This window comes from Pristiophorus japonicus, unplaced genomic scaffold (genome assembly GCF_044704955.1).
Source record: "Pristiophorus japonicus isolate sPriJap1 unplaced genomic scaffold, sPriJap1.hap1 HAP1_SCAFFOLD_739, whole genome shotgun sequence".
Lineage (NCBI taxonomy): Eukaryota > Metazoa > Chordata > Chondrichthyes > Pristiophoridae > Pristiophorus > Pristiophorus japonicus.
Window position 1 is genome coordinate 199595 of NW_027254655.1, and position 25891 is coordinate 225485.

At 48.7% G+C, this 25891-nt stretch overlaps 1 protein-coding gene across 6 annotated transcripts in view; it reads right to left on the reverse strand.

Moving 5' to 3' along the window:
• LOC139256583 (zinc finger protein 229-like) overlaps positions 1 to 5859 on the reverse strand; it is a 203142-nt gene extending 197283 nt beyond the window's left edge. For 4 of the 6 annotated variants that reach the window (XR_011592180.1, XR_011592177.1, XR_011592184.1 and 1 more), the window contains exons 1-2: positions 5764 to 5790; positions 4573 to 4737 (exon numbers count right to left, since the gene is read on the reverse strand). The gene's annotated coding sequence lies outside the window, so the exon portion shown is untranslated. Of the gene's footprint in view, positions 1 to 4572; positions 4738 to 4890; positions 5097 to 5763 lie in introns of those variants that run through there. The other 2 variants (XM_070874254.1, XM_070874256.1) reach the window with 2 other exon arrangements.
• Positions 5860 to 25891: the final 20032 nt, after the last annotated feature.

Sequence of the window (25891 nt, forward strand, 5' to 3'; positions counted from 1 at the left end):
ACTGGATGTTGTGTAATGAGTGAGGATTAATTAGCAATCTCGTTGTGCGAGGCCCCTTGGGGAAGAGTGACCATAATATGGTGGAATTCTACATTCGGAGGGAGAATGAAACAGTTAATTCAGAGACCATGGTCCAGAACTTAAAGAGGGGTAACTTTGAAGGTATGAGGCGTGAATTGGCTAGGATAGATTGACGAATGATACTTAAGGGGTTGACAGTGGATGGGCAATGGCAGACATTTAGAGACCGCATGGATGAACTACAACAATTGTACATCCCTGTCTGGTGTAAAAATAAAATAGGGAAGGTGGCTCAACCGTGGCTATCAAGGGAAATCAGGGATAGTATTAAAGCCAAGGAAGTGGCATACACATTGGCCAGAAATAGCAGCGAACCCAGGGACTGGAGAAATTTAGAACTCAGCAGAGGAGGACAAAGGGTTTGATTAGGGCAGGGAAAAGAGAGTACGAGAGGAAGCTTGCAGGGAACATTAAGACGGACTGCAAAAGCTTCTATAGATATGTAAAGAGAAAAAGGTTAGCAAAAACAAACGTAGGTCCCCTGCAGTCAGAATCAGGGGAAGTCATAACGGGGAACAAAGAAATGGCAGACCAATTGGTTCAGTATTCACGAAGGAGGACACAAACAACCTTCCGGATATAAAAGGGGTCAGAGGGTCTTGTGAGAAGGAGGAACTGAGGGACATCCTTCTTAGTCAGGAAATTGTGTTGGGGAAATTGATGGGATTGAAGGCCGATAAATCCCCAGGGCTTGATGGACTGCATCCCAGAGTACTTAAGGAGGTGGCCTTGGAATTAGCGGATGCATTGACAGTAATTTTCCAACATTCCATAGATTCTGGATCAGTTCCTATGGAGCGGCGGGTAGCCAATGTAACCCCACTTTTTAAAAAAGGAGAGAGAAAACAGGGAATTATAGACCGGTCAGCCTGACATCAGTAGTGGGTAAAATGATGGAATCAATTGTTAAGGATGTCATAGCAGCGCATTTGGAAAGAGGTGACATGATAGGTCCAAGTCAGCATGGATTTGTGAAAGGGAAATTATACTTGACAAATCTTCTGAAATTTTTTGAGGATGTTTCTAGTCGAGTGGACAAGGGAGAATCAGTTGATGTGGTGTATTTGGACTTTCAGAAGGCTTTCGACAAGGTCCCACACAAGAGATTAATGTGCAAAGTTAAAGCACATGGGATTGGGGGTAGTGTGCTGACGTGGATTGAGAACTGGTTGGCAGACAGGAAGCAAAGAGTAGGAGTAAATGGCTACTTTTCAGAATGGCAGGCAGTGACTAGTGGGGTACCGCAAGGTTCTGTGCTGGGGCCCCAGCTGTTTACATTGTACATTAATGATTTAGACGAGGGGATTAAATGTAGTATCTCCAAATTTGCAGATGACACTAAGTTGGGTGGCAGTGTGAGCTGCGAGGAGGATGCTATGAGGCTGCAGAGTGACTTGGATAGGTTAGGTGAGTGGACAAATGCATGGCAGATGAAGCATAATGTGGATAAATGTGAGGTTATCCACTTTGGTGGTAAAAACAGAGACACAGATTATTATCTGAATGGTGACAGATGAGGAAAAGGGGAGGTGCAACGAGACCTGGGTTTCATGGTACATCAGTCATTGAAGGTTGGCATGCAGGTACAGCAGGCGGTTAAGAAAGCAAATGGCATGTTGGCCTTCATAGCGAGGGATTTGAGTACAGGGGCAGGGAGGTGTTACTACAGTTGTACAGGGCCTGGGTGAGGCCACACCTGGTGTATTGTGTAAAGTTTTGGTCTCCTAACTGGAGGAAGGACATTCTTGCTATTGAGGGAGTGCAGCGATGGTTCACTCGACTGATTCCCGGGATGGCGGGACTGACATATCAAGAAAGACTGGATCAACTGGGCTTGTATTCACTGGAGTTCAGAAGAATGAGAGGGGATCTCATAGAAACGTTTAAAATTCTGACGGGTTTAGACAGGTTAGATGCAGGAAGAATGTTCTCAATGTTGGGGAAGTCCAAACCAGGGGTCACAGTCCAAGGTTAAGGGGTAAGCCATTTAGGACCGAGATGAGGAGAAACTTCTTCACCGAGAGTTGTGAACCTGTGGAATTCTCTACCACAGAAAGTTGTTGAGGCCAATTCACTAAATATATTCAAAAAGAAGTTAGATGTAGTCCTTACTATTAGGGGGATCAAGGGGTATGGTGAGAACGCAGGAATGGGGTACTGAAGTTGCATGTTCAGCCATGAACTCATTCAATAGCGGTGCAGGCTCAAAGGGCCGAATGGCCTACTCTTGCACCTATTTTCTATGTTTCTATGTAAACCTATGAACAATGGCGGAAAGGTAAATAGCACCCAGCCCAACCAGTCCGCCTCACAGAACTGCGACACCCCTTGCACCGAGAAATTCCACACTCCACCCCAACCAGAGCCATGTGAAGTCCTGGGAGAGGCAAAAACCCAGGCCAATTTAGGGAAAAAAAAATCTGGGAAAATTCCTCTCCTACCCATCCAGGCGATCGAAACTAGTCCAGATCACCCTGGCCATATTCAATTCCCTGCAGCACTTACCATTATATCTGCACCGGCCAACAAGAGGTGATCTGGTCTATTCCCAATTACCAGCTCTAGGTCCGTAACCCTGCAGGTTACTGCACTTTGTGCCCATCCAACCATCACTTAAAAGTGGTGAGGGTTTCTGTGTCCACCACTCTTCCAGGCAATGAGTTCCAGATCCCCACAACCCTCTGGGTAAAAAAGCCCCCCCCCCCCTCAAATCCCCATCAACCACCTTAAAACTAAGCCCCCTCAGTTTAAGCTTAAGTTTACGGAGAGTGTGAGTTGTGAGGACGATCAGAGACATGGATGAGGGTTTGAGCAGATGAGCTGAGGAAGGGGCAGAGACCGGCGATGTTATGGAGGTGGAAGTAAGCGGACTTGGTGATTGAGGGAATATGGGTTCGGAAGCTCATCTCGGGGTCAAGTACAACGCCAATCAATAAATTGCAACTCTCCATATCTGTGTTTCAGTACATTAGAATACTACACATCTCTAGTGATCAATGCTTCAATATTAGTAGTTATCAATATAAGTAGTTATCAATATATTTTCTTATAATTCTACATTAATGATTTAGATGAGGGGATTAAATGTAGTATCTCCAAATTTGCCGATGACACTAAGTTGGGTGGCAGTGTGAGCTGTGAGGAGGATGCTGTGAGGCTGCAGAGCGACTTGGATAGTTTAGGTGAGTGGGCAAATGCATGGCAGATGAAGTATAATGTGGATAAATGTGAGGTTATCCACTTTGGTGATAAAAACAGAGAGACAGACTATTATCTGAATGGTGACAGATTAGGAAAAGGGGAGGTGCAAAGAGACCTGGGTGTCATGGTACATCAGTCATTGAAGGTTGGCATGCAGGTGCAGCAGGCGGTTAAGAAAGCAAATGGCATGTTGGCCTTCATAGCAAGGGGATTTGAGTACAGGGGCAGGGAGGTGTTGCTACAGTTGTACAGGGCATTGGTGAGGCCACACCTGGAGTATTGTGTACAGTTTTGGTCTCCTAACCTGAGGAAGGACATTCTTGCTATTGAGGGAGTGCAGCGAAGGTTCACCAGACTGATTCCCGGGATGGCGGGACTGACCTATCAAGAAAGACTGGATCAACTGGGCTTGTATTCACTGGAGTTCAGAAGAATGAGAGGGGACCTCATAGAAACATTTAAAATTCTGACGGGGTTAGACAGGTTAGATGCAGGAAGAATGTTCCCAATGTTGGGGAAGTCCAGAACCAGAGGTCACAGTCTAAGGATAAGGGGTAAGCCATTTAGGACCGAGATGCGGAGGAACTTCTTCACCCAGAGAGTGGTGAACCTGTGGAATTCTCTACCACAGAAAGTTGTTGAGGCCAATTCACTAAATATATTCAAAAAGGAGTTAGATGAGGTCCTTACTACTAGGGGGATCAAGGGGTATGGCAAGAAAGCAGGAATGGCGTACTGAAGTTGAATGTTCAGCCATGAACTCATTGAATGGCGGTGCAGGCTAGAAGGGCCGAATGGCCTACTCCTGCACCTATTTTCTATGTTTCTATAAATGTTCATGAATGAATAATTGATTCTGTGGGTGATAGGCCGTGCTGGTCTTTCAGATCGGTCTGTGCACCGTGATCAGTGAATTGACGATGTACTTCCGGTTCAATCTTTCCATTGGCTCGCTCACCAGATGGGAAATATTTGAACATTGAGATCTGATGGTGTCGGTGTGAGTTCAGCCGCATCTAATGTAGAGACCGGTCCATCTGCTGGGCTGTGCCTCAAACTGGAGTCACCTCTTAGATCAAAGCCCTTTACTCTAAAACACACACAAGATTCACTGTGACTGTGTTTAGAGACAGAAACTGATCTCACTTCACATCCCATTGCACGGCCTCATGCTGGTTAATTGTGCTCGGTGGTTAGTCTCTCCCGGTCTCATTTCCTGTCTTACCTTGTAACCTGTGTGTACTGTCTACAGGACCAGTGTGTATCTGAGTAAATGGCACTTTCTCTTACCTTTCTCCCCAGTCGATCTATTGAAGCACTTTCAATCAGAAGAGCTCACTGGTTGGCGCTCTCACAATCCTGTGCTGGTTCACCTGCTGTTATTCCTCAGTCCACAATCCCTGTTTCCTTCCAGTTGTGGAACTTTCTCAATCACTCCGCCATTCACCAGGAGATCTAATTATCACAGGGCAGAAAATTAGAAGATTAATGTTGTGAAGTGGAATCTGGTGTAAAGTGTTTTTCCAAAAGTTTCAGAAAAGCATATGTCCAGTATTTCTGTTTGATTTTATCCTTTTCCTCAGATCTCTCCCGCCCGTCTGGACTTACAGAAAATCACCAGAATTCTCCCCGGGTTACAAACTGTCTGATCTCACTGGGCACCCGGGTTAAACACTGTCTGATCTCACTGGGCCCCCGGGTTACACACTGTCTGATCTCACTGGGCCCCCGGGTTACCCACTGTCTGATCTCACTGGGACCCCGGGTTACACACTGTCTGATCTCACTGGGACCCCGGGTTACACACAGTCTGATCTCACTGGGCCCCGGGTTACACACTGTCTGATCTCACTGGGCCCCCGGGTTACACGCTGTCTGATCTCACTGGGCCCCGGGTTACACACTGTCTGATCTCACTGGGCCCCCGGGTTACACACTGTCTGATCTCACTGGGACCCCGGGTTACACACAGTCTTATCTCACTGGGCCCCGGGTTACACACAGTCTGATCTCACTGGGCCCCGGGTTACACACTGCCTGATCTCACTGGGCCCCCGGGTTACACACTGTCTGATCTCACTGGGCCCCCGGGTTACACACTGTCTGATCTCACTGGGCCCCTGGGACCGTGATGAAGAGCCGAGGGGAGGGGGCGAGGAGGAGGAGGGGAACGATTTCAGAGTCCCTCAGCTTTCCCCCCACCCACACATCTGTCTCCTCCCTCCCCAGTCATTCTGGGGGTGAGCCTCTGTCAGTCTGTGTGCGCGTGTCCTCTCCCCCCCGGGACACTCTCCCTCGGCCCCCTCTCCCCCCGGGACACTCTCCCTCAGCCCCCTCTCCCCCCGGGACACTCTCCCTCGGCCCCCTCTCCCCCCGGGACACTCTCCCTCGGTCCCCTCTCCCCCCGGGACACTCTCCCTCGGTCCCCTCTCCCCCCGAGACACTCTCCCTCGGCCCCCTCTCCTCCCCGTTGCCGCTCACTTTCCACCATCTTGTTTACCTTCACCAACGGCCGACCTCCGGGGATCCTGGACATGCGCAGTGGCGCGGCACAGCGCGCTCAGGGAGGCGTTGTCCGCCCCTGCAATTGGTTGATTTACCTGATTGACAGGCGGCCCACCAATCGCGGCCCTGTATCTGCCATTTACCCCGCCCACTCCCACAGTCGGAGGCGGGCTCGCTCCGGGTCACGTGTCTGCGATTCGAACCCGCGCCGCCGCTCGCTCAGCGCCAGTGACGTCACCAATCCGGAGCGCGAGCTGTGTGACATCTGTAATCTAGCAAGGGGTGTGTGACGTCAGAACCCCAGCAACGCAAGCTGTGTGACATCAGTAACCTGGCAACGCAGTCTCTGTGACGTCATGTAGCCTGGTGGGGAGGGCACCGACTCCACAGGATGGCCGTGTATTGAACCTGGCACCAGGGGCGGGGAGGGCACGAGGAAAACCATTGGGCCATTGGTTGTCACGTGTGTGTCCAGCGGGGCGGGAGCTGCGGGTTTTACCATCAGTGACAGGCCCAGATTACCCAGGTGTATCGGCGCTGCATGGCCCACGGGACAAGAAGGAGAGAATGTTCTGAAGTTCTATCCTGGACTTACAGTGATGACTTTTGTAAACTCCTTTTACAGGTATTAGAAGAGAAGATTAGCACACGGGAAGCTCAAACCCAAAGATCACATCCATATCTGCCAGAGTCAGTCGATTCATCAAGGGTTGATTATCATCGGCCTTTTACATAAGAACACAAGAAATAGGAGCAGGAGTAGGCCGTACGGTCCTGAGCCTGCTCCACCATTTAATACAATCATGGCTGATCTGATTATAGACTCAGGTCCACTTTCCTGCCCGCTCCCCATAACCCCTTAATCCCTTATCGGTTAAGAAACTGTCTCCGCTGTCTTAAATTTATTCAATGTCCCAGCTTCCACAGTTCTCTGAGGCAGCGAATTCCACAGATTTACAATCCTGCAAGAAGAAATTTCTCCTCATCTCAGTTTTAACTGGGTGGCCCCTTATTCTAAGATTATGCCCCCAAGTTCTAGTCTCCCCTATCAGTGGAAACATCCTCTCTGCATCCACCTTGTCAAGTCCCCTCATAATCTTATACGTTTCGATAAATCACGTCTCATTCCTCTGAATTCCAATGAGGATAGGCCCATTCTACTCAACCTTTCCTCGTAAGTCAACAACCTCATCTCTGGAATCAACCTAGTGAACCTTCTCTGAACTGTCCTGCAAAGAAATTATATCCTTTTGTAAATATGGAAACCAAGGCAATATCCCAGGTGTGGCCTCACCAATACCCAGTAAAACTGTAGCAAGACTTCCCTGCTTTTATACTCCATCCCCTTTGCAATAAAGACCAAGATACCATTGGCCTTCCTGATCACTTGCTGTACCTGAATACTAACCTTTGTGTTTCATGCACAACTACCCCCAGGTCCTGCTGTACTGCAGCACTTTGCAATTATTCTCCATTTAAATAATAACTTGCTCTTTGATTTTTTTTTGCCAAAGTGCATGACCTCACACTTTCCAACATTATACTGCATCTGCCAAATTTTTGCCCACTCACTTAGCGGGTCTATGTCGTTTTGCAGGTATTTTGTGTCCTCATCACACATTGCTTTTTATCCCATCTTTGCATTGTCAGCAAACTTGGCTACGTTACACTCGGTCCTTTCTTCCAAGTTGTTAATATAGATTGTAAATAGTTGGGGTCCCAGCGGCACCCCACTAGTTACTGATTGCCAACCCGAGAATGAACCATTTATCCCGACTCTCTGTTAGCCAATCCTCTATCCATGCTAATATATTGCCCCCAACCACGTGAACTTTTATCTTGCGCAGTAACCTTTTATGTGGCACCTTGTCAAATGCCTTCTGGAAGTCCAAATACACCAAATCCACTGGTTCCCCTTTATCCACCCTGTTCGTTACATCCTCAAAGAATTCCAGCAAATTTGTCAAACATGACTTCCCCTTCATAAATCCATGCTGACTCTGCCTGACCAAATTATGCTTTTCCAAATGTCCTGCTACTGCTTCTTTAATAATGGACTCCAACATTTTCCCAACCACATATGTTAGGCTAACTGGTCTAGTTTCCTGCTTTTTGTCTGCCTCCTTTTTTAAATAGGGGCGTTACATTTGCGGTTTTCCAATCTGCTGAGGCCTCCCAGAATCCAGGGAATTTTGGTAAATTATAACCAATGCATCCACTATCCTTGCTGTTACTTCTCTTAAGAGGCTAGGATGCAAGTCATCAGGTCCAGGGGATCTATCTGCCTTTAGACCCATTACCTTACTTCTTAGTGATTGTGATCAGTTCCTCCCCCCCCATAGCCCCTTGACTATCCACTGTTGGAATATTGTTTGTGTCCTCTACCGTAAAGACTGAAACAAAATATTTGTTCACAGTTTCTGCCATCTCCATGTACCCCATCACTAATTCCCGTTCTCGTCCTCTGAGGGACCAACATTTACTTTAGCCACTCTTTTCCTTTTTATATACTGAGAGAAACTCTTGCTATCTGTTTTTATATTTTGTGCTAGTTTACTTTCATAGTCTATCTTCCCTTTCTTAATGATTTTTTTAGTCATTCTTTGCTGGCTTTTAAAAGCTTCCCAATCTTCTGTCCTTCCACTAGTTTGGGCAACTTTGTATGCCTTTGTTTTTAATTGGATACCGTCCTTTATTTATTTAGTTAGCCACGGCTGGCTATCTTTTCTTTTGCACCCTCAATGGAACTGGAACTGGATTGCAGTGGGACTTTCAGGAGAATATTAAAGTTGGGCACCACAGAAATAATTACAATCTGAGCGTCAACATCAGGGCAACTTATTCCCGGGGCATTCATTCATCGTGGGCCACCCCGACCTCTGAGAGGACACCACCGCAGGTCGGGAGGATAAAAGAGCAGCGTGGGTCCTGGAATATCGTGGGTCACCCCGACCTGTGAGAGGACATATTCTCATCCGTTCCGTGTACTGCTTTCATCTGCATAGTGCTACATGTAACGTGATTCGTGATCGGTATTGAAATGTATCCCAGAATGTAATGTAAACCTGTTATTATCTGCTCCATGTAACACCCTTATTTGCACAGTACTACATGTAACGTGATTTACGGATTGTACTAAACTGTACCTTGAAATGAAATGCACGCTAGTGCATCGTATGGAACTGCTGTCAGCATCCAAACGAATTGTATGGAATTGCTGACCGCAAGGTACTGAACTATTTTCCAATGTATTGTGAAAATTTTATATGAATAAAGTATATTTTTGAAGGAAAAAAAGCCACCGCAGGTCGGGAGGATAAAAGAGCATACCACTGCAGCTTCCAGAGTGAGCTGCTACAAGTGTGCGACGGCTTCGAGGTGGGCGACTGGATGACATCATCAAAACCCAGGTCACAGTTTGGAGCGTGGGCAGGAACATCGGCGGGGTCCAGGTACAGCGGAGGAGCGGGAAGGTCGGGGCGGATGAGCGGTGAGAGATCGTGGCGGAGGAACGGTGAGAGATCGTGGCGGAGGTGCGGTGAGAGATCATGGCGGAGGAGCGGTGAGAGATCGTGGCGGAGGAACGGTGAGAGATCGTGGCGGAGGTGCGGTGAGAGATCGTGGCGGAGGAGCGGTGAGAGATCATGGCGGAGGAACGGTGAGAGATCATGGCGGAGGTGCGGTGAGAGATCGTGGCGGAGGAATGGTGAGAGATCGTGGCGGAGGTGCGGTGAGAGATCGTGGCGGAGGAACGGTGAGAGATCGTGGCGGAGGTGTGGCGCATGTTTTTGTGGCGGAGGAACGGTGAGAGATCGTGGCGGAGGTGCGGTGAGAGATCGTGGCGGAGGAACGGTGAGAGATCGTGGCGGAGGTGCGGTGAGAGATCGTGGCGGAGGAGCGGTGAGAGATCATGGCGGAGGAACGGTGAGAGATCATGGCGGAGGTGCGGTGAGAGATCGTGGCGGAGGAACGGTGAGAGATCGTGGCGGAGGTGCGGTGAGAGATCGTGGCGGAGGAACGGTGAGAGATCGTGGCGGAGGAACGGTGAGAGATCGTGGCGGAGGAACGGTGAGAGATCGTGGCGGAGGAGCAGTGAGAGATCGTGGTGGAGCAATGGTGAGAGATCGTGGCGGAGGAACGGTGAGAGATCGTGGCGGAGGAGCGGTGAGAGATCATGGCGGAGGAACGGTGAGAGATCGTGGCGGAGAAATGGTGAGAGATCGTGGCGGAGGTGCTGTGAATGAGGGTTCGGGGCCCAGAAGAGCCGAGAGCCTAGGGGTAGCACGGACCTGCCCACACTGCGATGTGTGCGCACTAGGTCCTTGAAGCAGAGCAGGTCTCCAGCCATCGTGGTTAACCCTTGCCACTGGATAAAAGCCGAGCTCTGTCAATCCCGTGTGGTGGCTGGTGTGAGACGGTCACCACACATTAAAACAATCCAGGCACAGGCATCTTCCACCCTTCAATTGGAATTCAGGACTGGAATATCGGCTCCTTCATTGAAACATCTGCAAGCCCATGTGGAAGCAAGTCATCCTGGTTCCAGGGAGCGCTGCTGATGATGAAAACCATTCTCGGGGAAGTTGTGGGTATTCCCGGGATTCTGTAGATATTGTGGGAGGCAGATTAGTTTGGTGACAATCGCAGATCCACCTCGGAATAGATAAAACAATCTGTGACCCTCCTGTGAAGCGCCTGGGGACCTTTTACTGCACTAAAGGCGCTATATAAACACAAGTTGTTGTTGTTGTCCTGCCAATCCCACTTTTTTCATAGGCAGTCCCTCTGAATCGAGGAAGACTTGCTTCCACTCCTAAAATATGAGTTCTTTAGTTGTTGAACAGTGCAATACGAGAGCCACAGACCCTGTCACAGGTGGGACAGATATTTGTCGGAGGAAGGGGTGGGTGGCACTGATTTATCACATGCTCCTTCCGCTGCCTGCGTCTGACCTCTTCATGCTCGTGTCGCTGAGATTCAAAGAGCTCAGTGCCCTCCCAGATGCACTTCCTCCACTTAGGGTGGTCTTTGGCCAGGGTCTCCCAGCTGTCAGTGGGGTTGTTGCACTTTATCAGGGAGGCTTTGAGGGTGTCCTTGTAACGTTTCCTCTGCCCACCTTTGGCTCGTTTGCCGTGACGGAGCTCTGCGTAGAGTGCTTGCTTTGGGAGTCCCGTGTCTGACATGCAGAAAATGTGACCTGCCCAGCGGAGCTGGTCGAGTGTGGTCAGTGCCTCAATGCTGGGGATGTTGGCCTGGTCGAGGACGCTAACGTTGGTGCGTCTGTCCTCCCAGGGGATTTGCAGGATCTTGCGGAGACATCGTTGGTGGTATTTCTCCAGCGACTTGAGCTGTCTGCTGTACATGGTCCATGTCTCTGAGCCATACAGGAGGGCGTCTATTACTACAGCCCTGTAGACCATGAGCTCGGTGGTAGGTTTGAGGGCCTGGTCTTCAAACACTCTTTTCCTCAGGCAGCCGAAGGCTGCACTGGCGCACTGGAGGCGGTGTTGGATCTGGTGGTCAATGCCTGCCCTTGTTGATAAGAGACTCCCGAGGTTTGGGGAATGGTCCCCGGTGTCCAGGGCCACGCCGTGGACCTTGCTGACTGGGGGGCAGTGCTGTGCGGCGGGGACAGGCTGCTGGAGGCCGCCTCAGTAAATACGTCACAATGTCCTGGAGTGGAACACAGGGGCAAAGGTCACCGCCCATTAAACATTCAAATATTTCAACCCAACCGCCAAGCTCCGAGCGCGAGCCTCGCTCAACCCAAATCATGGCCGCAAACCCCGCCTCCCGGCGGCGCTGATTGGCCAGGGGCGGCCCGGTGAGGAGCTCCCGGGGGAAGGGGATTGGCCGGAGGGCCTGTCACTCAGAGTGAGGGAGGCGGGCCCGGCCTCAGTGGGACTCGGAGCTCGGGCAGTGTGTTTGGGCCGGGCGTCAGTGATGCGGCGCTGGGAGCGGCTGCCTGGTTTTATACCTGGGGGGCTGGGGTGAGAGGAGCGGGGATTGAGGAGGAGGAGGAGGAGGATGAGGATGAGGATGAGGATGATGATGATGATGATGATGATGATGATGGGTGGGCAGGCAGTGAGGATAGGTTTAAGGAGGCGGAATGGGAGTGAGGAGGAGGGAGGATGCGGGGCAGGATGTGGGTGGTGTGTGAGGAGGGGGATGGTGTGGTTTAGGGGGCGATGGGGGTGAGGATGTGGGTGGTGTGTGAGGAGGGGGACGGCGTGGTTGAGGGGGGGATGGGGTTGAGGATGTGGGTGGTGTGTGAGGAGGGGGACAGTGTGGTTGAGGGGGGATGGGGGTGAGGATGTGGGTGGTGTGTGAGGAGGGGGACAGTGTGGTTGAGGGGGCGGTGACGAGGTGGGTGAGGAGATGGGGGCAGAGGATGGGGCAGTGAGGAGGAGGGGGTGGGATGTGAGGAGGAGATGGGACAGGAATGCGGAGGTGAAAGAGGGTCACATTGCCCAGTTTAACACTTTGCCGATTGTACAAATTATAAATTTACTTTTAATTTTTTTAATTTTAGCAGCGCCGTGGCTCTCTTGTCAGCTCCTAGAATCATCGACGCACACAGCACAGGAGGAGGCCATTCGACCCATCGTGCCTGTGAAAGAGCTGTCCCATTAGTCTCACTCCCCTGCTCTTACCCCAGAGCCCTGCGAATGTCGCCTATTTAACTATTTATCTAATTCTCTTTTGAAAGTTACTATTGAATCTGCTTCCACCACCCTTTCAGGCAGTGCACTCCAGATCACCATAACTTGCTGTGTAAGAATGTATCCCCTCATTTACCCCCTGGATTGTTTTTTGCTATTTGCCAATTATCTTCAGATCTCGGAGTTTCAATCCCAGGAGAAAATGAAGACAATCCTACATTCTCCGAGGCAGAAGAAAACCTCTTGACGATTTTGAGTTTGAGCAGCAAGAGAACATCTCTGAAATAACGGTGAATTCTCAGTGGGCTGATGTGGGCTGTGCCTGTACAGTTAGCGTGTTATGTATCCCATGCTGGCTAACAGAACTATAACCCTGTGCATTTTCAGCAGCGTGGCTTGGCGTTTATTAAGCATTGTGAGAAATGTGCTGGTGACCAATAGTTTTGCTTCCTCCTTGAACTCTTTTTGTCTTCACAGGAACAGTTGAATCAATCGCAGAAACTCATCGACTCTGAATTTTCTACATTGCACAATATTTTGGATGAAAAGGAACAGAATTTGGTTGAAGAACTGAATGAGGAAAAGATGATATTTTACTCAGAATGGAGACAAATCTGCGAGAAATCCGAGACCATTCATGATAAGCTTTCCTTGCTGTAGATAAATGACCTGAACTTGGGAATAGAAAGTACAATTCTGAAGTTTGCTGACGAGTGAAAACTTGGCAACGTAGTGAATAGTGAGCAGGATGGAAGCAGACTTCAGGAGGACAAAGACAGACTGGAGAAATGGGCAGACACATGGCAGGTACAGTTTAATGTGGCTGAGTGTGAAGTGATGCACTTTGGGGCAAACAACATGGAGAGGCAGTGTAACTTAAATAGTGCTATTTTGAGGGTTGTGCAAGAACAGAATGAACTGGGGTAAATGTTCACAAATCTTTGAAGGTGGCAGGGCAAGTTAATAAGACAGTGAAGAAAGCTTGTGGGATACTTGGCTTTGTAAACGGGGGCATTAAATTCAAAAACAAGGAAGTCATGCTGAACCTTTACAAGTCACTGGTTAGGCCGCAGCTGGAGAATTGTGTAGAATTCTGGGAACCAGACTTGAGGAAGGATGTCAAGGTCTTGGAGAGAGTAAGGAGGAGGTTTATTAGGAATGAGGGACTTCAGTGAAGTGGAGAGATAGCAGAAGCTGGGATTGTTCTCCTTGGAGCAGCAACGGTCAAGGGGACACCTAATGGAGGTAATCAAAATTCTGAGGGGTTTTGATTGAGCAAACGGGAGAAACTATTTCTTCTGGCAACCAGACCGGTAGCCAGAGGTCACAGATCTAAAATAATTGGCAAGAGAACTAGAGGGAAATGTGGAGATATGTTTTCAGATTTGGAACCTGAAAGGGTGGTGGAAGCAGTTTCCATCGGGATGTTCAAAGGGCAATGGGACATGTAGCTGGAGAGAACTAATTTGCAGGGTTATGGGGAAAGGATTGGGTGTGGGAATAAATTGGACAGCTCTTTCACAGGATCAACAGCTTTAATCTCCTCGGTGTCTTTGACATCCAGGCCCACATCACATCCCTGCTGTCTACTCTGCTGTGCCTGAATACTTTTACAAAAATTATTCATTCACAGAGTTGTGGAAATCTGAAACACTCATCTCAAAATTGAATGCTTGAATCAAACAATTCACCATTTTCCAGACTGAGATGGGTAGATTGTTGTTGGTTAAGGACATCAAAGGATATGGAGCAGAAGTGGGTAAATGCAGTTGAGGTACAGATCTATCTGAATAGTGGAATAGGCTCCTCCTGTCCCTGTGCACCATCCTCTGCAGTCAGCCATGTTTATAATATTCCCACAACACTGGAGTTCCCGAGTGCTGCAGTAACCTCGTGTTTTGGAATTGCTGATCCCGAATGCATTCAGCGTTCACATCGATACAGCTTACTGTAGATGTTCCATCTTTTGGCCCCTAGTTTACCCTTGTTAATGTTACCTGGTTCTTGTATATCACCCACCTGCTGTCTAGATTCCACTCTGTAATCAATGTCATGTGGATCACCTTTCCTCCTGGCCTTCTCCCTCCTCCAATGTAAATGCTTCTTGCAGCTACTTCAATGTTCCTGACCAGTTCCATTGTTTTTATTTGGTCAGCTCTCTCCCATTTTTTGTCACAGGAACAGCGCCATTTATGTTTCAGCGTCCCAGTATTATTTTCGCAGCAGATTGACATAATTTGCGATTTTCTTTGCAAACATCTTTGTCACCAAAAACAGGAAGTATAACATGCCTTGATTTTCTCGGCCATCCTTGCATGGGACGGTTCAGAGCCCTTACAGGATTTCATACATTGTCATTTAGCCCTCCCCTGCTCCTCCAGTACCTTTTGTCATTTATCTTCAATGTGCACAGACCTATCTCTGGGTAACCGACTCATCATCATTACCACACTCATCACCACCCACCTCCCTACAGCCAGAATCTCCCTGCACATTAACAGACTGCAGGAAGATATCAGTGAACTGGTCACGTGGGCAGAACAGTGGCAAATAGAATTCAATCTGCAGAAGTGTGAGGTCATGCATTTGGGGAGGGCTAACAAGGCAAGGGAATACACATTAAATGGTGGGACAGTGTACAGGACCTGACACTGAGACACTCGCGGGCTTTACAGTAGCAGAGGGGAGTGAATAGTTCCCCTTTACCCGCTGTGTACTGTACATGTACAGGAGCTGGCACTGAGAGGCACACGGGCTCTACAGTACCAGACAGGAATGAATCGTTCCCCTTTACCCACTGTGTACTGTACATGTACATGTACAGGAGATGACACTGAGAGGCACACGGGCTATACAATAGCAGAGTGGAGTGAATTGTTCCCCTTTACCCACTGTGTACTGTACATGTACATGAGCTGACACTGAGACACACATGGGCTATACAATAGCAGAGTGGAGTGAATATTCCTCTTTACCCGCTGTGTACAGGAGCTGGCACTGAGACACACACGGACTTTACAGAAGCAGCCGGGAGTGAATTATTCCTTTACCCGCTGTGTACTGTACATGTACAGGAGATGACACTGAGACACACATGGGCTTTACAGTACCAGATCGGATTTATGAGGATGTTGCCTGGACTGGAGAATTTTAGCTTTGAGGAAAGACTGGATAGGCTGGGATTGTTTATTCTTTGGCAAAGAGGAGGCTGAGGAGAGACCCGAGTGAATAGGAAGGACCTATTTCCCTTAGCAGTGGGGTCAACAAGCAGGGGGCATAAATTTAAAGTAATTGGTAGGAGGTTTAGCGGGTATTTGAGGGGAAATGTTTTCACCCAGAGGGTGGTTGGGGTATGGAACTCACTTACCGAAAGGTTGGTAGAGGCAGAAAACCTCACCACTACTAAAACGTACTTGAATGTGCACTTGAAGTGCCATAACCTACAGGGCTAGGACCGGGAGCTGGAAAGTGGGATTAGGCCGGATAACTCTTCGTCGGCCGGCACGGACACAATGGGCCAAAATGGCCTCCTGCCCTGCTGTAAATTTCAATGATTCTGTGAACTGCATCTTTGTCCTAACTATGTTCTCTGGCTTCTGAACTACTTGTTCCTCCGTTACATGGCCTTCTGCATTCGGAGTTAGTGCTTGATCTAATTAAATGGTGGAACAGTCTCGAGGGGCTGAATGGCCTACTCCTGTTCCTAGGTTCCTATATCTGCACATTGTTGTGGCTTTCTCTGTCTTTACAAGCATTCTTCTTGCCATGAGAGCATCCTCTATTATCTTATGTGCTCGGTTTCCCCCAGCAGTTATTTCTGTTTCTTGCTGCCCCTGTACCTGTTTGCAAAAATCCTTGTCCCAGCTCCCCAGTGACTCGCCCTCAATATTGAGTACCAGCCCATGCACTTCACTAAACTGACTCAATTTGTCCAATACTATCCACTGGTCTTTGCTTATTAGCTTTCCAACCGTTTCCTCCCATTAGTTCCCATCTGCTCCTCTCAAAGGCCCAAACATAGAAACATAGAAAATAGGTGCAGGAGTAGGCCATTCGGCCCTTCGAGCCTGCACCGCCATTCATTGAGTTCATGGCTGAACATGCAACCTCAGTACCCCATTCCTGCTTTCTCGCCATACCCCTTGATCCCCCTAGTAGTAAGGACTACATCTAACTCATTTTTGAATATATTTAGTGAATTGGCCTCAACAACTTTCTGTGGTAGAGAATTCCACAGGTTCACCACTCTCTGGGTGAAGAAGTTTCTCCTCCTCTCGGTCGTAAATGGCTTACCCCTTATCCTTAGACTGTGACCCCTGGTTCTGGACTTCCCCAACATTGGGAACAATGTTCCTGCATCTAACCTGTCTAAACCCATCAGAATTTTAAATGTTTCGATGAGATCCCCTCTCATTCTTCTGAACTCCAGTGAATACAAGCCCATTGATCCAGTCTTTCTTGATATGTCAGTCCCGCCATCCCGGGAATCAGTCTGGTGAACCTTCGCTGCACTCCCTCAATAGCAAGAATGTCCTTCCTCAAGTTAGGAGACCAGAACTGTACACAATACTCCAGGTGTGGCCTCACCAAGGCCCTGTACAACTGCAGTAACACCTCCCTGCCCCTGTACTCAAATCCCCTCGCTATGAAGGCCAACATGCCATTTGCTTTCTTAACCGCCTGCTGTACCTGCATGCCAACCTTCAATGACTGATGTACCATGACACCCAGGTCTCGTTGCACCTCCCCTTTTCCTAATCTGTCAACATTCAGATAATAGTCTGTCTCTCTGTTTTTACAACCAAAGTGGACAACCTCACATTTATCCACATTATACTGCATCTGCCATGCATTTTCCGATTCACGTAACCTATCCAAGTCACTCTGCAGCCTCATTGCATCCTCCTCGCAGCTCTCACTGCCAATCAACTCAGTGCCATCCGCAAATTTTGAGATACTACATTTAATCCCCTCGTCTAAATCATTAATGTACAATGTAAATAGCTGGGGCCCCAGCACAGAACCTTGCGGTACCCCACTAGTCACTGCCTGCCATTCTAAAAAGCACCCATTTACTCCTACTCTTTGCTTCCTGTCTGCCAACCAGTTCTCAATCCACGTCAGCACACTACCCCCAATCTCATGTGCTTTAACTTTGCACATTAATCTCTTGTGTGGGACCTTGTCAAAAGCCTTCTGAAAGTCCAAATACACCACATCAACTGGTTCTCCCTTGTCCACTCTACTGGAAACATCCCCAAACAATTCCAGAAGATTTGTCAAGCATGATTTCCCTTTCACAAATCCATGCTGACTTGGACCTATCATGTCACCTCTTTCCAAATGCGCAGCTATGACATCCTTAATAATTGATTCCATCATTTTACCCACTACCGATGTCAGGCTGACCGGTCTATAATTTCCTGTTTTCTCTCTCCCTCCTTTTTTAAAAAGTAGGGTGACATTGGCTACCCTCCACTCCATAGGAACTGATCCAGAGTCTATGGAATGTTGGAAAATGACTGTCAATGCATCCGCTATTTCCAAGGCCACCTCGTTAAGTACTCTGGGATGCAGAGCATCAGGCCCTGGGGATTTATCGGTGTTCAATCCCATCAATTTCCCCAATACAATTTCCCGACTAATAAGGATTTCCCTCAGTTCCTCCTTCTTACTAGACCCTCTGACCCCTTTTAGATCTGGCAGGTTGTTTGTGTCCTCCTTAGTGAATACCGAACCAAAGTACTTGTTCAATTGGTCTGCCATTTCTTTGTTCCCAGTTATGACTTCCCTTGATTCTGACTGCAGTGGACCTACGTTTGTCTTTACTAACCTTTTTCTCTTTACATATCGATAGAAGCTTTTGCAGTCCATTTTAATGTTCCCTGCAAGCTTCCTCTCGTACTCTCTTTTCCCTGCCCTAATCAAACGCTTTGTTCTCCTCTGCTGAGTTCTAAATTTCTCCCATTCCCCTTGTTCGCTGCTATTTCTGGCCAATGTGTATGCCACTTACTTGGCTTTAATACTATCCCTGATTTCCCTTGATAGCCACGGTTGAGCCACCTTCCCTTTTTTTATTTTTACGCCAGACAGCGATGTACAATTGTTGTAGTTCATCCATGCGGTCTCTAAATGTCTGCCATTGCCCATCCACTGTCAACCCCTTAAGTATCATTCGCCAATCTATCCTAGCCAATTCACGCCTCATGCCTTCAAAGTTACCCTTCTTTAAGTTCTGGACCATGGTCTCTGAATTAACTGTTTCCTTCTCCCTCCTAATGCAGAATTCCACCATATTATGGTCACTCTTCCCCAAGGGGCCTTGCACAATGAGATTATTAATTAATCCTCTCTCATTACACAAAATCCAGTCTAAGATGGCCTCCCCGCTAGTTGTTTCCTTGATATATTGGTCTCGAAAACCATCCGTTATGCACTCCAGGAAATCCTCCTCCACCGTATTATTTCCAGTTTGGTTAGCCCAATCTATATGCATATTAAAGTCACCCATGATAACTGCTGCACCTTTATTGCATGCACCCCTAATTTCCTGTTTGATGCCCTCCCCAACATCACTACTACTGTTTGGAGGTCTGTACACAACTCCCACTAGCGTTTTCTGCCCCTTGGTATTCCGTAGCTCCACCCATACCGATTCCACATCATCCAAGCTAATGTCCTTTCTTACAATTACATTAATTTCCTCTTTAACCAGCAGCGCCACCCTGCCTTTCATTTCTGTCCATCTTTCCAATAGTTGAATACCCTTGGATGTTGAATTCCCCGCCTTGGTCACCCTGGAGCCATGTCTCTGTGATGCCAACCACATCGTATCCGTTAACTGCTATCTGCACAGTTAATTCGTCCACCTTATTCCGAATACTCCTCGCATTGAGGCACAGAGCTTTCAGGCTTGTCTTTTTATTACACTTTGACCCTTTAGAATTTTGCTGTAAAGTGGCCCTTTTTGTTTTTTGCCTTGGGTTTCTCTGCCCTCCACTTTTACTCATCTCCTTTCTGTCTTTTGCTTCCGTCTCCATTTTGTTTCCCTCTGTCTCCCTGCATTGGTTCCCATCCCCCTGCCGTATTAGTTTAACTCATCCCCAACAGGACTCCTCCTAGGACATTGGTTCCAATCCTGCCTCGGCACAGACCGTACGTTTTGTACTGGTCCCACCTCCCCCAGAACTGGTTCCAATGCCCCAGGAATTTGAATCCCTCCCTGCTGCACCACTGCTCAAGCCACGTATTCATCTGAGCTATCCTGCGATTCCTACTCTGACTAGCACGTGGCACTGGTAGCAATCCCGAGATTACTACTTTTGAGGTCCTACTTTTTAATTTAGCTGCTGGCTTCTTAAATACGTCTCGTAGGACCTCATCCCGTTTTTTACCTATATCGTTGGTACCAATGTGCACCACGACAACTAGCTGTTCATCCTCCCTTTTCAGAATGTCCTGCACCCGCTCCGAGACATCCTTGACCCTTGCACCAGGGAGGCAACATACAATCCTGGAGTCTCGGTTGCGGCCGCAGAAACACCTATCTATTCCCCTTACAATTGAATCCCCTATCACTATCGCTCTCCCACTCTTTTTCCTGCCCTCCTGTGCAGCAGAGCCAGCCATGGTGCCTTGAACTTGGCTGCTGCTGCCTTCCCCTGGTAAGTCATTTCCCCCCCCGCCCCCCAACAGTACCCAAAGCGGTGTATCTGTTTTGCAGGAGGATGACCGCAGGGGACCCCTGCACTACCTTCCTTGCACTGCTCTTCCTGTTGGTCTTCCATTCCCTATCTGGCTGTGGACCCTTCACCTGCTGTAAGACCAACTCGCTACACGTGCTACTCACGTCATTCTCAGCATCGTGGATGCTCCAGAGTGAATCCACCCTCAGCTCCAATTCCACAACGCGGTCCGTCAGGAGCTGGAGGCGGATACACTTCCAGCACACGTAGTTGTCAGGGACACCGGAAGTGTCCCTGAGTTCCCACATGGTACAGGAGGAGCATATCACTTCAGGTTTTGGGCAGCTGAGATCAGTGAGTTGCTCCACACTTTACTATTGACTCTCGAGCTCTCTCATGCTGCAAAGTCGAGCCTTGTTTAGTCTGTTTGAGCACTGCCAGTGGTCTGCTGTGCGTTAACATTTGTGTTTCTGTCTATTTCAGGAGAGTCCGCCGGAGGAGCAGAGGTACGACACGCTCCAAAAATAACTGAACAACATTATAAAGTAGGATATTGAAGAGCGGTTTTATTTTCTGCTGTTCAATATTTCATATTTACATTATTAGTGAAGCGTACTATCAGCCAAACATAGCGGGAGGCAGCCTGTCTCTGGAAGCATTTAAGGGACCCACCCAGTATAGAGTGTGGAGACATGTAATGGACATTCTCAACCCTGATACGGAGGGCCTTTCCTGGTTTCTCACTTAACCCGTAAAACCCTCAATAAGTAGGCACATCTTAAGAATACCAGACACGAGTAAAAGAATGTAAATATTATCCATATCCCTTCAAATAAGAAAATAGATGAAATGGCAGCATTTGATGTCTGATTCATGATTTATAATGCAACAATCTAATAATCACAACTATTTTAGAAGCAATCGGCCATTAGAATTCATTCATTAGTAAACAAAAGCAGTGATCTAAATCATTAACCTGTTACACTGGGTTTGTCATGGTTTAAAACTGGAAAATTAATGCACGAGTATATTCACAACTGATTTGGTCAAATCACTTTCAATCACCTCCTGACTCCCCAAAGCCTTTCCCCCATCTCAAAGGCATAAGTCAGGAGTGTGATGGAATACTCTCCACTTTCCTGGATGAGTGCAGCTCCAACAAAGTTCAAGAAGCTCGACACCATCCAGGACAAAGCATCCCGCTTGATTGGCACCCCATCCACCACCTTCAACTTTCACTCCCTCCACCACGGGTGTACCGTGGCTGCAGTGTGTACCATCTACACGTTGCACTGCAGCAACTCCCAAACCGCGACCTCTACCAGCCAGCAGTTGCAGGGGAACACCCTCACCTACAAGTTCCCCTTCACGTTACACACCATCCTCACTTGGGAAATATATCAACTGTTCCTTCATCGCTGGGTCAAAATCCTGGAACTCCCTCCCTAGCATCCCTGTGGGAGCACCTTCACCACACGGACTGCAGTGGTTAAAGAAGGTGGCTCACCACCCCCTTCTCGAGGGCAATTAGGGATGGTCAATAAATGCTGGCCTTGCACCACCATATCCCAGCAACGAATGGAAAAAAAATACAGAAGAGACTTTCAACATGAAATGTTCACACTTTCATGGACAAAGATGAAGGAACGGCCTTGAAGGGAGTGGAACACGGGAAAGGTTGAAAATATTTGTGAACAAAATGAAGTAAATCAGAAATATAATGGTTGCGATGTCAGGAATGTGTTTGTTTTTAGGAAAGAGATCTGTTTTATAAAAAATATTTCTGAGCAGCCTCCAGCGAGTGTTTGAAGAGCAGCTGGTTTGGCCGCTCAACGTGCCCTCACTCCGCCCATTTGTACCTCAGAATTGCAGTCAGGGTCCTCTGTACATCATGGGACCCGGGTTTGATGAGTTTTCCCCCCCTGAAACAGGCAGGCGTTCCCGCTGCCCATCTCAGGACCCCACCCACGGTGACGATGGCTGAAGCACCAGCGTAAACTTTAGTGCCATTTCCAGGCGACTATCGCTCCGGTTACACCAGGCGGGGGCTCTTAAAATCAGTCCTGTTAGTTCATGATAGGAGCAGGAGGAGGCCATTCAGCCCCTGGAGCCTGTCCCACCATTCAATGCGATCACGGCTGATCTGTGACCTGTCTCCATAAACCCGCCTTTGGCCCATATCCCACAATCCCTTTGGTTAACAAAGATCCATCAACCTCCGGTTTAAAATTAACAATTGAAGCTGCATCAATTGTGGTTTGCAGAAGAAAATTCCAAACTTCTCCCACCCTTTGTGTGTCGAAGTATTTTCTAACTTCACTCCTGAAAGGCCTGGCTATAATTTTTAGACGATGCCCCTAGTCCTAGACAACCCACGCAGCGGAAAGGCTTACTCTTGGTTCTTAATGTCTAGAAAACTTCGATCAAATCACGGCTTAAACTTCTAAATTCCAGGGATGGGTAAGGTGCAAATTTAAAATAAAAATGTTTAGTACATGACTCTGGGATGTCGTTAAGCCCCCAATTCACTTAAAAAAAAAACAATGTCACTTCTGTTGTGTAGTTTAATAACAGGCTTGCCAGAAGAGGTGTTGCACTAATTCATCTCAAACACCGCCATGTAGTGTCACCTTCTGCCTATGGAGCAACATTACAGGCAGCAAGATCACCGGATTCTTGTGTTACACAGCTCATTCCACCCAGTAACTCCCCGTCTACAATTCACCATCGATTTGTTTCTTCTCTCTTCCCCACCCCCCCCAACACCCCTCCGCGCACGTGCTTTCTCTCCCTCGCTCCCCAGCTCCCTCCCCGCACCACCTGTGACTGGGACCAATGGCCAGCAGGTGGCAGGTTGAAATTTTGGGATGGGCCTGTTGGTGACCTTTAACCCCACAGATTGTCAGTGGTGCGGAGTTTTTCCCGCCATCATTCAGCCCCGGGGAGAAGTAGGGAAAGATTCTCTCAGTGAAAGTGTGGAGATGGGACATGATGGGACAAGTTGTCTGCATTGTAAAATAACATCTGTCCACCCTCATAGTCCAGGTACACCCTGATCGTCAGGGGCTTCACACTCTGGGTGAGGTGGGTTAGTGAGGGGGAGGTGCCGGCAAAATAGCCTCTTCCGGGATCCAGCCCCACAATCCAGTATCCGGTCTCTGTGCTCGGGGTGAATAGCCCTTTTCTCCCGGCAGACTCTCTGACCACTTCCAGACCCCACCTTGTTCCACACCTCCACCTCTGATCCCAAGACACAGCCCCAGGGATCAAACCTCCCCAGGGTGACCGGGAGCAGCTGCCGTTTGTCTCCATGTCTCACACGGGTCGGGTCCTCAGACAGGATGAGCCGGAGATTTGCTGTGTTCGGATCCAGAGTCATCGAGGCTGGAGCTTGGGGAAAGTTAAAATACAACAGTCAGTGATTCAGTTTCTTGCTGTGATTTATTCAAACACTTTCCTGTTTAAAGTGCCCACTCGGGCTCTGGGTTGTGATCATAGAATCAGCTACTGCTCCAGGGTTTACGCCCTGGGGGGCGATTTACGTCGATTTCAGGCCCGAATCAGCGCCCGGAGATAAAGACTCGAAAACCACTGGAGAGAGCGGGATAGAAACATAGAAATTAGGTGCAGGAGTAGGCCATTCAGCCCTTCGAGCCTGCACCAACATTCAATAAGATCATGGCTGATTATTCACCTCCGTACCTCTTTCCTGCTTTCTCTCCATTCCACTTGATCCCTTTAGCCGTAAGGGCCATATCTAACTCCCTCTTGAATATATCCAATGAACTGGCATCAACAACTCTCTGCGGTAGAGAATTCCACAGGTTAACAACTCTCTGAGTGAAGAAGTTTCTCCTCATTTCAGTCCTAAATGGCTTACCCCTTATCCTTAGACTGTGTCCTCTGGTTCTGGACTTCCCCAGCATTGGGAACATTCTTCCTGCATCTAACCTGTCCAGTCCCGTCAGAATTTTATATATTTCTATGAGATCCCCTCTCATCCTTCTAAACTCCAGTGAATACAGGCCCAGTTGATCCAGTTTCTCCTCATATGTCAGTCCTGCCATCCCTGGAATCAGTCTGGTGAACCTTCGCTGCACTCCCTCAATAGCAAGAACATCCTTCCTCAGCTTCGGAGACCAAAACTGAACACAATATTCCTGATGAGGCCTCACTAAGGCCCTGTACAACTGCAGTAAGATCTCCCTGCTCCTATACTCAAATCCACTAGCTATGAAGGCCAACATACCATTTGCCGCCTTCACCTCCTGCTGTACCTGTATACCAACTTTCAATGACTGATGTACCATGACACCCAGGTCTCGTTGCAACTCGCCTTTTCCTAATCTGGCCATTAAGAAGATAATCTGCCTTCGCGCGGAGGGAGGCGGAGAGAGAGCGGGGAAGGGAGGCGGAGAGAGAGGGGGGAAGGGAGGGGGAAGAGAGCTGGTGGTTGAGGGGGCGGGGGGGGGAGAGCGTGGGTGGAGGAAAAGTGGGGGACAGAGAGCGGGGAGGAGGGGGAGAGAGAGCAGGAGGGAGAGAAAGTGGGGGGGTGGAGAGAGAGAAGCAGGGGAGAAAGAGCAGGTGGGAGGGGAGAGGGGAGAGGGGGGAGGGGAGGAAAGAGCAGGGGGAGAGGGAGGGAGGGGGGCGAGAGAGCGGGGCGGGGGGGGGGGCAGCTGTTTCCAAACGCCACAAGGAAAGTAGTGTTGTGAATAAAATATTTCACAGATAAGACAGCGTCCAGTATAAGGAATGCGATGGAAATAAACACACTGTAATTACATCTGAAAGAGAAACTTACATTTCCAATGTTCCTGACAAATATCTCAAACCACTTCTCACAATGTATTACTTCCCATACCCTCTACATAAAGTAGTTGGGAGTGATTTACGTTTCACTATTGTCCGGATTTACACCGTAAACGGAGCAGTAATGAGACAAAAATCACCCGCAGTGGTTCCCACTAAGGGCCGCCGGGAAATTATACCACAGCCGTGAAATAGGAATCCAGCGTTCCGCACTAAACATGGGGGAGGCCTCATTAGTTGATGCAAACCGGATCCCAGAATGTACATGGGACCCCCGTGCAATCTTGGTCTTCCATTGGTCGGTGCGTGAGCTGTGCAAGTCCCGCCCAGTGGAACAGTCTGTAGAATGGCCCAACCTGTGGTCCTTAAAGGGACTGCTGGAAGCTCCAGAGGGAATGATGCAAGGAATTAGTTCCGTCCGGTGTCCTGGACAATATTTATCCATCAACCAGCATCATGAAAACAGGTTATCTGGTCATTATCACTTTGCTGCTTGTGGGAGCTTGCTGTGCACAAATTGGTTGTGGTGTTCCTTAAATTACAACAGTTTAAAAACTCTTCATTGTCTGTAAAGAGCTTCGGGATGTCCCGAGGTCGTGAAAGGTCGGATATAAAAACAGGTTCTTTCTATTTATTCTCTGTGTAACAGTTTCTCTGTGGCCGGGAGGTGCAGGAATTGTCCTGCCTGCTGCTGGCTGCTCCTCGACTTTGCCCCTCTGCTCCACAACCCCCACTCCACCATCCTATCTCCTTCCCCCCTCCCCCACCATCCTATCTCCTTCCCCCCTCCCCCACCATCCTATCTCCTTCCCCCCCTCCCCACCATCCTATCTCCTTCCCCCCCCTCCCCCACCATCCTATCTCCCTTCCCCCCCCTCCCCCACCATCCTATCTCCTTCCCCCCCCTCCCCCACCATCCTATCTCCTTCCCCCCCCTCCCCCACC